This window comes from Anguilla rostrata, chromosome 8 (assembly GCF_018555375.3).
Source record: "Anguilla rostrata isolate EN2019 chromosome 8, ASM1855537v3, whole genome shotgun sequence".
Taxonomy (NCBI): Eukaryota; Metazoa; Chordata; class Actinopteri; order Anguilliformes; family Anguillidae; genus Anguilla; species Anguilla rostrata.
In genome coordinates, this window is record NC_057940.1 from 8,967,041 (window position 1) to 8,980,713 (window position 13,673).

Consider the following 13,673-nt stretch of genomic DNA (forward strand, 5'->3'; position numbering starts at 1 on the left):
TGTTCTTCAGTTGTTGGGATTATTGTATGATTTCTCTAAAACAGTTGTTTACAGAAAAATAGAGGAAAGAAATGCAGACCTGACTACAGCAGTGATCAAACGCTCCAGAGCTCCTTTTTACGTTTGTTTTATTCTGCCTTATATGATTATCTTGATGCTGTAGCTCGTCATGCCTCCTAGCTTGACTTAGCATAGGTTAGGTCAGAGCGATGTTCACTGTGTGAACTGGACTTTGTGTTAATGGCTTGTGAATGACTGTACAAAATGAGTATTGTACCTTATCAGACCTGTGTGTTGTCGTTGTGTTGTGTTGCAAGTTGTGCTTTGGATCAAAACGTGGCTGCCCAAGTACAGGGTAAGCTTTCTTGACTTACGCCCACACCCCCCCCCAGCCCACACCCCAAGTGGCTACCGCGAGTACTCCCGGCTTTTTGGGGAACGCCAAATTCTGCCTCGGTGCTGCGGGTTTTTTTTTCTTGTAAGCGCTGGAATAGACTGATTGGTTGTTTTGAGAGCCAGGTACTGGAGGCAAATTAGTTGGTTTCTCGGTGGTGAAGTGTGACAGAAGAAGCAATGCTGCCACCTACTGGTTGTTTTATGAACTGAAATGGAAGAGCTCTGAGGTGTAGTTAAATGACGTGGGTCTCAGCAGTGTGGCAATGATGAAATTAAAGCTTCAGAATTGTCTTTGGCAAAGTATCGGCCGCTTATGAATAATAATGTATTATGGTAAAAAAAAAAATTCTGTTCTGCAGTAAAACAGTATTACATTTTTAATATTCGGATAGTTACAGCAGTTTAATAACGGAGTTACTGAGCTCAGCAAAGATTTATTTGGTTATTAATCGCTTTGCTTTTTTTAAATTTTTCTTTTACCCTTGATCTTTACTGATTCAGGGATGTCATCATCCTGGATCTGTTTTAAAATGTGAGTTTATTAACTATTAAAGTCACGTGGAGGCTGAGTCTCAGTCTTCCGTGTGACGGTGTTCACGCTGCAGCATTTGCCCCTGAACGCACACCGGAGCGATTCTTGTGGAATTCACCCTGGCAGTCTCAGTGTGGAATCTCACCGTGATTCCATGGGGGAAAAGCGAGCGGCAGGCAGCAGGTCTCCTCAGGTCTGAGGTTCCTCAGGTCGGGGTCTCCTAGCGTCTGGGGGTCTCAGCGCTGGGGCTTCCTCAGCGTCTGAGGGTCTTCCTCAGTGTCTGAGGGTCTTCCTCAGCGTCTGAGGGTCTTCCTCAGTGTCTGAGGGTCTTCCTCAGCGTCTGAGGGTCTTCCTCAGCGTCTGGGGGTCTTCCTCAGCGTCTGGGTCTCTCACGTCTGGGGGTCTTCCTCAGGGTCTGAGGGTCTTCCCTAGTGTCTGGGGCGCCTGAAGCAGCTCGCGGAGGTCACATGGCGCGCTCGGAGGAGGGTACGACTGGGGTATCCCTCAGGGGCGCGTTTTTCCAGGCCGTTCAGGACGTAGGATTGGCTGAATTGAGGGGGGCGGGGGGGGGGGAGGGGTTTTGCGCGGTGACCTCATTTGCCGCGTTGCTGCGTCTTTTTAAAAAAATTTTATGGCGGACATCGTTCGCCGGCTTCCCCGGGGCGGGGCGGGGCGGGCGCCAGCTGTTGTGCCGAAGACAGGCCCATTAATCAGCGTCCCGCCCAGAAACCGTGACGACCCCCGCCCCACCCTCAGCGGGGGTCCGCGGGGTCCCTCTGCCGCTCCGCCTCGTCTTACCTGATTAAACGCACCTGCAAGGAATTTAATAGGACGGTGTGGAGCTCCATTTGATTCCGAACGTTAGCTGGTCAGATTTACCATGTAGCCGTGCACACCGTCAGCAAGGCCTTATCACACTGTGTACAATTACACCGAGAGTGTGTAGCTGTATTAAATAGTGCAAAGCACTATTAAACTATCAAAACGCCCCAAGCTGTACTTATAACGCTTTTTAGAATGAAAAGGTTAATGAATAAAGAGTAGCTCTAAGTGTATGTGACCTATGCTTCGGAGAAAAGGTTTATTATTTTGGCTTTGGGCTCTGTGGTTTATTGAATGTAGGTCTTTGTCTTACGAACGTTTCAAGGTCATAAGTGAGGTGTGGGAACTTTTCGATTTACTGCGGTACTACCTCTGGCACTGCCGTTAATAAAGATCTCGCTTTATTTTTTTAATGCAGTTTTTAGGTTAATCCTTTAGGTTGTGACATTTCTCTAGGCGGTTTTGAAAAGGTCACGGTGGACAGGCTGGCGTGTGCGAGTGTGCGAGTGTGCGTGTGTGTGTATGTGTCACTGATTTAATACAGCGTATTAATTAACTTGATGACATTACAGGGAATACATTTATCATACATGGATATATATAATGTGTGTATTACCCTCAATGCCATCCCTGCAGTCACGTGTTTAAAAAAAGAAAAAATCAGTCCTATATGTGCGGTCTCAAATCTTCAGACAGGAAGCTGTACATTTCTGCAGTATTTATATACTTTTCTGAGCTGCGCAGGTGGGTAAGTCAGGAGGATGTACAGTAGGCCGGTGGTTGATGAGGTACCTCATTCCGTCAGGAGCACGTTACAGTCCACTGCGCTCCCTCGCAATGCAGTAAAAGCACTTCCCCTTCTGGCCACCGGGTGGCGACACTGCCAAGCACCTCAGATCCTGCGGTTGCTGGGCAGATAATGTTCTTTGAGATTTGCTGCCCGGTGACTAGCTGTGTTCTCGTTGCTGGTGGGCGATCTTGGAGTGGAAGGGAGCGGATGTAGGCCGTTTGCTTTCGGTGGAGAGCGTTAACCAACCTCCTGAATCCAGTGTGGTTTTTTTTTTTTTTAAAGAACACAGCTTACGTACTTCTCCCTAGCCCCCGGGTCTGTGGTGTCAATGCGGAATCATGAAAAGACCAGAGATTTCCCATTTCTTTATTGGTTAATGAATTCCGGTCGCAAATCAGCCCCGTCCAATCAGCTTTTGTGCGTGGTCAGCTTTATGGAGGGGGGGGGCGTTACTCCACCCCTGAGCTCTGGCAGCTGGACTGCAGTGGACTGCATTCTGGGGTGGGGGGGGGGGGCTTGGAGGTCAGACACAGGGCTGGACTTCAGAGTACGGTGCTCTGTACACGCGTGTTACTGCAGGGTGTGGTGCTGTGTACACGCGTGTTACTGCAGGGTGTGGTGCTGTGTACACGCGTGTTACTGCAGGGTGTGGTGCTCTGTACAGGCGTGTTACTGCAGGGTGCGGTGCTCTGTACACGCGTGTTACTGCAGGGTGCGGTGCTGTGTACACGCGTGTTACTGCAGGGTGCGGTGCTGTGTACACGCGTGTTACTGCAGGGTGCGGTGCTGTGTACACGCGTGTTACTGCAGGGTGCGGTGCTCTGTACACGCGTGTTACTGCAGGGTGCGGTGCTCTGTACACGCGTGTTACTGCAGGGTGTGGTGCTGTGTACACGCGTGTTACTGCAGGGTGCGGTGCTGTGCACACGCGTGTTACTGCAGGGTGTGGTGCTGTGCACACGCGTGTTACTGCAGGGTGTGGTGCTGTGTACACGCGTGTTACTGCAGGGTGTGGTGCTGTGTACACGCGTGTTACTGCAGGGTGTGGTGCTGTGTACACGCGTGTTACTGCAGGGTGCGGTGCTGTGTACACGCGTGTTACTGCAGGGTGCGGTGCTGTGTACACGCGTGTTACTGCAGGGTGCGGTGCTGTGTACACGCGTGTTACTGCAGGGTGTGGTGCTGTGTACACGCGTGTTACTGCAGGGTGTGGTGCTCTGTACACGCGTGTTACTGCAGGGTGTGGTGCTGTGTACACGCGTGTTACTGCAGGGTGTGGTGCTCTGTACACGCGTGTTACTGCAGGGTGTGGTGCTCTGTACACGCGTGTTACTGCAGGGTGTGGTGCTGTGTACACGTGTGTTACTGCAGGGTGTGGTGCTGTGCACACGCGTGTTACTGCAGGGTGTGGTGCTCTGTACACGCGTGTTACTGCAGGGTGTGGTGCTGTGTACACGCGTGTTACTGCAGGGTGTGGTGCTCTGTACACGCGTGTTACTGCAGGGTGTGGTGCTCTGTACACGCGTGTTACTGCAGGGTGTGGTGCTGTGTACACGCGTGTTACTGCAGGGTGTGGTGCTCTGTACACGCGTGTTACTGCAGGGTGTGGTGCTGTGTACACGGTGTTACTGCGAGGTGTGGTGCTGTGTACACGCGTGTTACTGCAGGGTGTGGTGCTCTGTACACGCGTGTTACTGCAGGGTGTGGTGCTCTGCACACGCGTGTTACTGCAGGGTGTGGTGCTCTGTACACGCGTGTTACTGCAGGGTGTGGTGCTCTGTACACGCGTGTTACTGCAGGGTGTGGTGCTCTGTACACGCGTGTTACTGCAGGGTGTGGTGCTGTGCACACGCGTGTTACTGCAGGGTGCGGTGCTGTGTACACGCGTGTTACTGCAGGGTGCGGTGCTGTGTACACGCGTGTTACTGCAGGGTGTGGTGCTCTGTACACGCGTGTTACTGCAGGGTGTGGTGCCTGTACCGCGTGTTACTGCAGGGTGGTGCTGTGCACACGCGTGTTACTGCAGGGTGCGGTGCTGTGTACACGCGTGTTACTGCAGGGTGCGGTGCTGTGTACACGCGTGTTACTGCAGGGTGTGGTGCTCTGTACACGCGTGTTACTGCAGGGTGTGGTGCTCTGTGTTATGACCACAAACCCAAACGCACCACAAGCCGAAGGCCCTGGATTTAAACTGCTTTTTTCAAACCTGGCAGTTTTTGCGATTGGCCAGCTCAGTTCAAATCTCTTGGCTTGACTCTAAATTTCCTTTAAGTTTTTCTTTTGATCTCAAGAAACAAACCTTGTCATTACCAGCTTCAGCCATACTCAAAAATGCCTCAAAACCCCCCCCCCCCCCCGTCCATACCATAACATATCCCCTTCAACGTCCTCCAGCACTGAAAGTGCCCTTGCCAAAATGCAACGGAATTAATTAATATTTTATTGTCGCTGCGCAGAGCTGGAGGAAATGGTAGTTGGAAGCATTTGGCGTGTGTAATTAATGCACAGATACATTTAGCTAATTCCAAAAAACAAAAAAAATTTGAATTTGTGGAGGCAGCATTTTGTGGAGTGTCCCCCCCCCCCCCCCCCCCCCCAGCATCATATGGAGCCTTTCTCCCAGCGCTGAGAATCGTTTGCTTCAGGAAACCGAAGCGTTTCACGTTTGCGGACACTTTGGCGGCTGGGACTCCTGGCTGTGAGGAGGCGGAGGTGCGATTGGGGCGGGGTCGCTTGCTGACCCGTCCCGCCCGCGCCAGGGCCCCCCGGTGCATTGCGCCGTCGTCGCGACGATCTGCTAATTATGGGCCGCGGGGCTCCGCTCGTTATCAGGTGTTCTAATTACAGCGTGCGTGCGTATGTCTTCACGCTCACGTTCGCACCCGAGCCGCGGTCCGTCAAAACCCTCCTGCAGCTTCGGATCAATTTTAATTGAATTAATTTACTGTGTCGTTAATTTTCATCTGCGACACGTCCTTGGTTTTTATTTATGTATTTATTTTTTTTAATGACCATAATTGCTTACCTAAGCAAATGAATCGTATATTTCATAACCGCTATTTTAAAACCGATGAAATGTCAAACATTTAAAAAAAAATGTGTTTGAATATTTTCCCTCCAATTCATCTTATTTTTAATTTATTTTTTCCCCCGTCAGTTTGTCTGGTGCCACTGCAGGGCACAGTAACAGGGGGCCATGGTGGCCGTGGGCGGGGGGGTGTCTGAAGTTGCCTTGATCTAAATCAGAGCCGTAAAAGGGGGGAGGGCATTGGTGGGGGGGGGGGCGCAGGGCAATCGCTGCCGACCCCCCCCCCCCCCCCGGGGAGCTGACCTGTCAGACGGCCGTAAAGCAGCCGCGGGGGACAGCGCCGCGTTCTCACCGCGTTTCTGCAGCGTCGCCACGGCGACCCTGCGCCGTTGAGAGTCCTCTCGGACGCCCTCGGCGCTCCGCGTCCTTGCCCTTGTCACAAGGTCGTGCCTTTTAAAAAAAATAAAAATAAAATAAAACTGCGTCGTTCTGGCACTTGCGGTCGGGACGTAACGCGATATTGCAGCCTGCGCTATTACCGACCGCGTGCGCGTTAACACGCAGCGCCGCGCACGGCTAACTAACTTCCTGGGACGGTTTTTAAACAGCCCCGAGGCGGTCGTGAATATTTCGCACGTCAGGTGTCTTGTCTTGTGCGGGTTTGTGGGGCGGCGCGGCGTGCCTGCCGTTACACGCGCGTCCTCAAGGGGGCGACGTCTGACTGCCAAACGGAGAAGCGTCGTTTTGACAGGCAGCAGGAGGTCTTCTTCTTCCCGGTTTTCTGCGCGGCTCAGGCTGTTTGTTTGAAGCCTTGCTTCTTGGTAAGCCCTGCCTGCCTGCCTGCCTGCCTGCCTGCCTGCCTGCCTGCCTGCCTGCCTGCCTGCCCTGCCTGCCTGCCTGCCTGCCTGCCTGCCTGCGCTGTCAAAATGTGTTGTGCTGAAAGACAGGGCTAACGCAGGTGGTAACCTGCGCATCGCGTCTGACACGCCGCCCGCCTGCCCCCACGTCTGTTTAAAAAGATAACCCCGACACATCAGACTGGGCCGGGGGGGGGGCGGGGGGGTTTTAAGATTTCAAGATGGTGTCTGACACACACCTGCGGAGACAGCCCCTCGCGCACACCTCTGTGATCTGCCTGGCACGGTTCTGCTCTGCTGCCAGTGGTGACACTGGAGGGGAATCTGTGTCTTTAACCCTTTAACGAGTAGCTTTTTTTGGAATTTGTTTCTCTTCTAAATTCGAAGCCAGTGTTCTAGAACTTCGTTGCTTTCAATTGCCAGGAGTGATTGTTACATCATCAGCATTAGAATTTTCAGTTAAGAACATTCTAATCATATAATTTGTGACTTCACACCTTAAAGGGCAAAGCAGAGATATGTGTGGATGGGCATGTCACCAAAATATGCAGCTTTAAGCGGTGTACTGTGGAGATGGGCGTGTCACTGTAATGTGTGGTTAAGTGGGAAAATGTGGGCGGATGGGTGTGTCACTTGTCGCTTGTGTTCTATTGAGCACGTGCGGGAACCAGCTTGGAGGCTCCTCTTCTTCTTTAGTCTGCAGCGGTTCTCACAGTCCTCCAGCACACCGCTGACACTGCGGATCCGAGCCGTGTCCCGCCTCGGGCTTAGACAAGGCCACGCCCACCTGCGCGGAGAGAGCGGTGACCTCAGCGAAGGCGAGATCGGGCTTGCGTCGAACGGGGAATGGAATTTGGGCGGGGAACGTTTGCAATACGTTTCTCTGGATACCGGGCATCTTCACTTTTAATGTTTTGACAGCGTGGGATTAGCTGTCAGCTTTCCAGCTTTCCTCTTTCTGGGTTGTAGGCCGGGCGAAGGTGTGAATACTTCCAGTGAAAATGACCTTGCAGCCTGAGAACAGCAAACCCTGGGAGAGCTTTTGATGGAACAACCAGATATGCAAACAAGCATTTAAGAACAAGCTGTTTTTCATATCCAAACATTACCCTCACCTTGGGCTTAATTTCCAAGTGCCTTACTGTTTACACATCTGTCCAGAGAGCGTTAGCTGAATCCCAATGCGTCGTGAGATATATAGACCCTATAAACTGTAGTTCAGTGCTGTCATCCGGAGTTGGAGGAAAATGTTAGTGAAATATCTGCAGCTAGTTTAGTTTAAATTTTTGTATTAATTAAATATAAATTAAAATTATGTATTTATCTATTTATCCTTCCTTGTGAAGTGTATTTTTTTATGAGCACTGACTAATGTGTTAACCCCCCTTCCCATTAGCCGACCCCCCCCCCCCCAGTGTTCGCTGCCTTTTGGAGATGCGCAGGAAATGCACTTGGCGGCACGCTAAGCTAATGGAATTTAATAATGGTGATTGCCACATACGCGAGCGCCAAGATTGTTTAATTGATTACGTGGCGGCTGCTTTATTTCCACACGCGCCTTTCGCGGGAGTGTTTGATTGGTGGGGTGGGGGGGGATGGAGCGTGACCCCTGTTCGTTCCCCCGAGGGAGGCCGCTCCTAATTGCGCGCCGAATTTGTGCCGACTGGAGGGAACGCGGCGGAAAATTTGGGTTGCAGATGAGCGCGACGGCTCCCCTGCGGATCGATGCGTCCGGCCGACTCAGCACCTTTTCCCCGCATATGGGCGGCGGTAATTCAGGCCGTAATTCACAGGGGGGGGGGCCGGGGGCGGGGGGGGGCTTAAAGAAGCGGGGCGTAATTCACGTCCGATTTGTGAGCGTCCTCGAGCCCCTGATTAAAGCCGAAGGGGGACGCTCCGCTCAGGTGCGCTGCTGCTGGATCTGTCCCGTTTAAAGGAGCGCTGCAGCTATTTTGGGAAAATGTGGAGTCGAAAAAAAAAAAAAAAAATCACCTGCGCCTGTCATGCGAACGTTCAGAAGCACGGCGGGTTTGACAGTCCTCCTTAAGGCTCTCCCACTCCTCCCTCAAGTGCTTTGTGGGTTTAGATCTTCCAGCGAGCAGCTACTAAACGCACAAATAAGATGCCGAAATGTTGTTGGTTCCCTGCTCACTTTACTCCAGGGTTTGGCATCCTGCTGCTCCCCCAGTCTGGTATATGAAGCCAGATCAGCCCATGAGGGTTCAGGTCTACAGCACTACAACACTGATGAGTGAAAACAATGTCATTTTATTAAGAATTGTAATGAAAAAAACAACTGGGGAAGCGGTGGGGGACTGAACAGAATGGATACAGTGGATAGTGCAGGTCAAATGTTTCATAACGGCGAATGTCTGATTCTGCTTCTGCCTTTCCTCATGTGGGGTGAAGTTGGTGAACTAGGCTTTTAATGACCAGCTCCTTACGGGGTGGTGAAGGGGGAGGGGCCAGAGGACGATTCAAAACCGAAAAAGAAACCAAACGGAGCTAGATGCAGCACTTCCCGCATGTGCAGGGCAAGACTTGATTTTCTCCAGAAACGGGCCGTTATTGGGGGGGTGGGGTCAGTTGGCTGAGTGGCAGGTTGGTTTCTGTGAGGGATGGGGTGGCTGGGTGAGTGGCAGGTCAGTTTACTTAACGCGCCAGTTGGTTGGATGACGGGCGAGGGCATTGAGGACGGGCGGCGGGGTCAGTTGGGTGAGGGGAGGGCATTGAGGACGGGCGGCGGGGTCAGTTGGGTGAGGGGAGGGCATTGAGGACGGGCGGCGGGGTCAGTTGGGTGAGGGGAGGGCATTGAGGACGGGGAGCGGGGTCAGTTGGGTGAGGCGAGGGCATTGGGGACAGGGGGCGGGGTCTGGGCAGTGCAGTGCAGGGGGGCACGCGTGTGCCAGCCTCGGCTCCAGAAGCTCTTGTTTTCCGCCCGTCTCATCCGGGCAGCCGCCGGCGCTGTCAGGCGGCTCCAGCAGACCCCCGGCGCGCCGGCTGGACTAATGCGACATGGCGTGTCACCGCGAGAATGTGGGTCAGCTTTAAAGCCCCCTGCCCCCCCCTCGCTGCTCCCCTCCGCCCCCTGCTGCTGCCCCCTGCCCCTGCTGCTGCCCCCTCCCCCTGCTACTGCCCCCTCCCCCCTGCCTGCCCCCTCCCCCTGCTGCGCCCCTACCCCACTGATGCCCCCTCCCCTGATGCTGCCCCCTACCCCACTGATGCCCCCTCCCCTGATGCTGCTGCCCCCTCCCTTACTACTGCAGTATGCCCATGAAATGCCCCCCCCCCTTCCCTGACGAGGCTTGCCGTGGCCCACGTGACGTGTGGGAGCGCTCGGGCGGGGGCTGGGGGCTGTGGGGAGGGGGGGGGTGGTGTTGTTGTCAAACAGGCGGGGCTGTAGTAGTAGTAGCAGCAGCACCACGAGCACGTGGAAGCTCACAGCGCCACGCTGGGCTCAGTCCTTCGCCACCGCCAGCTCCTCCGCTCCCCTCTCTCCCTCAGAGAGCGCCTGTTTCTCTGTATTTTTATTATTTTTTTGGTTGTCCTGTTATTCCTGTTATTCCTGATGTTCTAATGCATGGCCTGCATTTTTAGTAAGAAGCTCAGGGTTGCATTTATGGCTCCCTGTGAAGGCTAAAGAAATTTTACCTCCCTCCTTCTCAGTGCTAAATTCACTGCCCTTTGCTTTTCACCGTTTATTAGAAGCATTTTATCCAAACGTGATTTTGATTAAATGCTCAGACATATTTTATGATACATTTTTTAAATATGTAATTTCATTTCATAATTGGGCTCAACTGACAGGAGGGAAGAACATTGTTTTTAGCATTTCGTGAATGGTTTGCACTCATTTTAAATTTTAGGATGTAAAGCCTGGTTAAGGAAACGCCGTTTGTGGATTTTATGATGTTCCCAGAGCAGAGAGCTCAGGCTTCATTGTGGATCTATTCCACCTTTTTGGCCCACTTCAGCTGTCAGCCTGTTTTTCCCAAACCGCAGTCGTGTATTCATACGCTTCCTAGATTCACTACTGTGCTCCCTCTCCTTCGCAGGCTCTCTCCTGATTGGCTGAGGGCTTGTTTTTTGGCTCCATGGATACAGCGGAGTGCTGAGAGATTCGCTGCAGCCAATCGGAGCGCAGCACCGGAGCATCGTTGTCGAATGGGCAATCCCCCCCTCCTTGAAACGCGAGGCACGCGAGCTCTCTGAAGAGGGGGGGTGGGGTGGGGGGGCGCAAAACAAAAACAAGCGTGGCTTTTTTCTCTTCTTTTTTTTCCTCCCCTTCCCGGTGTCCAGGCGACCCGTGCCCAGCCTGCCAGCTGCACCCGGGGGAGGGGGGGAGGTCTCACCCCCCCCCACACACACACACACACACACACACACACACACACACACACACACACACACACAGAGTGCCCAAGAGAATCCCCCCCCCCCCCCCACTTAGCGGCACAGTCAGCACTTTCTCTTCTCATTACGGCGCATGAATCCCTGCTGTTATAATACTGCCATATTAATTCATCCATTAGACCCTGCGTTTATTCCACATTCTGCCTTTTAAAATCATTTTTTATTTCCCCCCTTTGAAGTGTCAAGTGCACAGATTCTGTATCAAACATGCATTCTGTGTGCAAAGTTAAGCATGTTTTAATGTTTAACAATGTTTAAGAATATCGACACCCTCAAATAACTGAGGTTAAATGCGTTTGTATCTCAGAATTTTAACCGTCTGTAAATTATTCGTCATGAATGTTAACTATTAGTATTTCTAGTTCAGTCTTGCAGTTATACCTTTGCAGTCTTTGATTCTTGGGTGATCTAAATGTCCCTCAGAAATGTGGTCTTTTCAGGGTATTTCAGGGTGACAGAGCTGTGGGTTTTTTCAGGGTATTTCAGGGTGACAGAGCTGTGGTTTTTTCAGGGTGTTTCGGGGTGACAGAGCTGTGGTTTTTTCAGGGTGTTTCGGGGTGACCGAGCAGGGAACAGAGCAGGGAACAACGGCAGCCCTGTTCACCCACCGGTCACACGGTTCAGCGGTTTCATAAGACCGTGTGCGTGCAAGGCTCGACCTCTGGCTGACCAGCCTGGTCTGGATTACAGGACCTCAGACAGCGCTTTTAGGTGGCGGAAAAAAATCCCTCTCCTTTCCGTGACCTCATTTTGCTAATTAAACGTGTGATCTGAGGGCTGTTTAGGAGGGGGAGGGTGGGGGATGGTGGCAGTGGAATTGGAGGGGGGGGCGGGTGGAGTGGGGGTGGAGCAGAGAAAGATTGACAGGGCTGGAAGTTTTGGGATTAAGTCGCAGACTGACAGGAAGATGACAGAAAAAGAGCTGAGGTAGATCCCTTGGGGGGGTGGGGGGAGGGGGGGGTGTTTGAGGCACAGCCTGGTAAGCAGCAGCATCCGCATCATTTATTTATGATCTGACTGACAAAAACTAACAAGGAGGGCGGGGGGCCTCCACCACCCCCTACTGCGGTGAAGGGGTTAAACTGTCAACAGTAGGGTCGCCCTACCTTATGCCGTCCCGCCTTAACACCCGTCCAAAAGTACACAAGACCCCCCCCACCTTCCCCAGGGAGGGGTCAGGACGAGCGAGCTTGACAGGCTGGACCGGCTCACGGATCAGACACCGAAATGGTTGACAGGCCAGCGCTCCCCTTGCGGTTCTGTGCGGCCCCTCTGTGAGCTCTGGGACGGGACGGGACCGGGAGTGTGGAATCCTGCTCAGAATCCCGCGTTTTGAAGGCATTCCTTTCCCTTATTTGTCCTGAGTGAAAATCAGACACTGCAGTGAACCCCAGGCAGAGTAAGCCAGGCCAGCGCTGGAGCAAGATGGATGAGGCTCAGCTGCTGGAACTCTCTGGCCTGTGTGTTTGTGCCAGAGCTCTGGAGCCCCCGGTGCTGATGTTCAGGAATTCGTCCCAGAATGCTCTGGGTTGTAGTTTTGTTTCCTAGGTTGTGTTTCTGCCAGAGCTCGGTAGCCCCTGTGCTGTCAGAATGCTCTGGGTTGTAGTTTCGTTACCTAGGTTGTGTTTGTGCCAGAGCTCAGTAGCCCCTTGCTGATGTTCGGGAATTCGTCCCAGAATGCTCTGGTTGGTTCGTTCTAGTGGTTTTGCAAGTACCCTGTGACTCTAGGAATTGTCAGAATTGGTTGTAGTTCGTCTAGGTGGTTTGCCGAGCTAGCCCCCGTGCTGATGTTCGGGAATTCGGTCCCAAGATGCTCTGGGTGTAGTTTGTTTCCCAGGTTGAGGTTGGTTTGTGCCAGGCTCGTAGCTCCCTGCTGATGTTCGGAGATGGCCAGAATGCTCTGGGTTGTAGTTTTTGTTTCCCAGGTGTGAGGCGCTGCCGTTGAAGCTGCAGTCACGTCCGTTCCGCCCTGAGAAGATGATATGCAAATCATCCCTGATAAGGCTGTCTGCCAGACCAGCGGCACGGTGAACTTTTGAACTTCTGGACTCCCAGTCCCTGATTCTTCCAAAGTCTCGCCCCTGCAGACAGCCACCTGGGTTCTTAAGTCCTTTCAGAAACTGAGCCCTTTCACCCAAAACCAGATTCCACTCTACTTTTTTCTCCGCAGACTGACAAACGATTGATCGCCCCTTAAGAATATATTGTCAGTTCAATGTGTTGTAAGCATTAGTCACTAACTGTGGAAAAACTACCATTTAATTATTGTCATTTTGTTATTAATAGTTTTTGCTCGCCTCGGCTACTGTTGCGCTGGCTGTCTGTGATAAATAGTAATAAAAATAATTGTTTGTTTGATTAGTTATTATGGTCTGGGTGCTGCTTGGTGAATGGAAGACTGTAATGCTAGGCGTCTTCAAGATAGGTCCAATGTATGTCACCAAAAACATCCTTATGACTGCAAGGCCATCTCAAGGGAATCTTTACACATTCTTTCTATATAATCCTGGAAATTGGTGTCATGAAGATGTCCCTGCGGTGTGCTGGTGTGGAGATGCAGTGTTTTACTGCACGATTGAAAGGGCAGCGACGCGGCGAGAGGAATCTGCTGTTTTCGCGGCCGTGCGCTTCTTACGTTTCAGGAACACGCTTCGTATTCGGAAATACCTTTCGGAAATACTGTACCTCCACTTCTCAAAATCCCAACCTGCCCCCGCCCACAAAAAAAATCTAAATCCTTTCCCTTCCCTGCCAACACCCCCCCCGCCCCCAATCCAATCCTTCCCGGCCTGTCAGTCCCCCTCATCACAGCGCGAGTGCCCCCGCACGGATCGG

General features: G+C 52.4%; 1 protein-coding gene across 3 annotated transcripts in view; it reads left to right on the plus strand.

Annotated features, from left to right (window-relative positions):
• LOC135260744 (CYFIP-related Rac1 interactor B-like) overlaps positions 1 to 13,673 on the plus strand; it is a 56,917-nt gene that overhangs the window by 23,551 nt on the left and 19,693 nt on the right. The window lies entirely within an intron of this gene.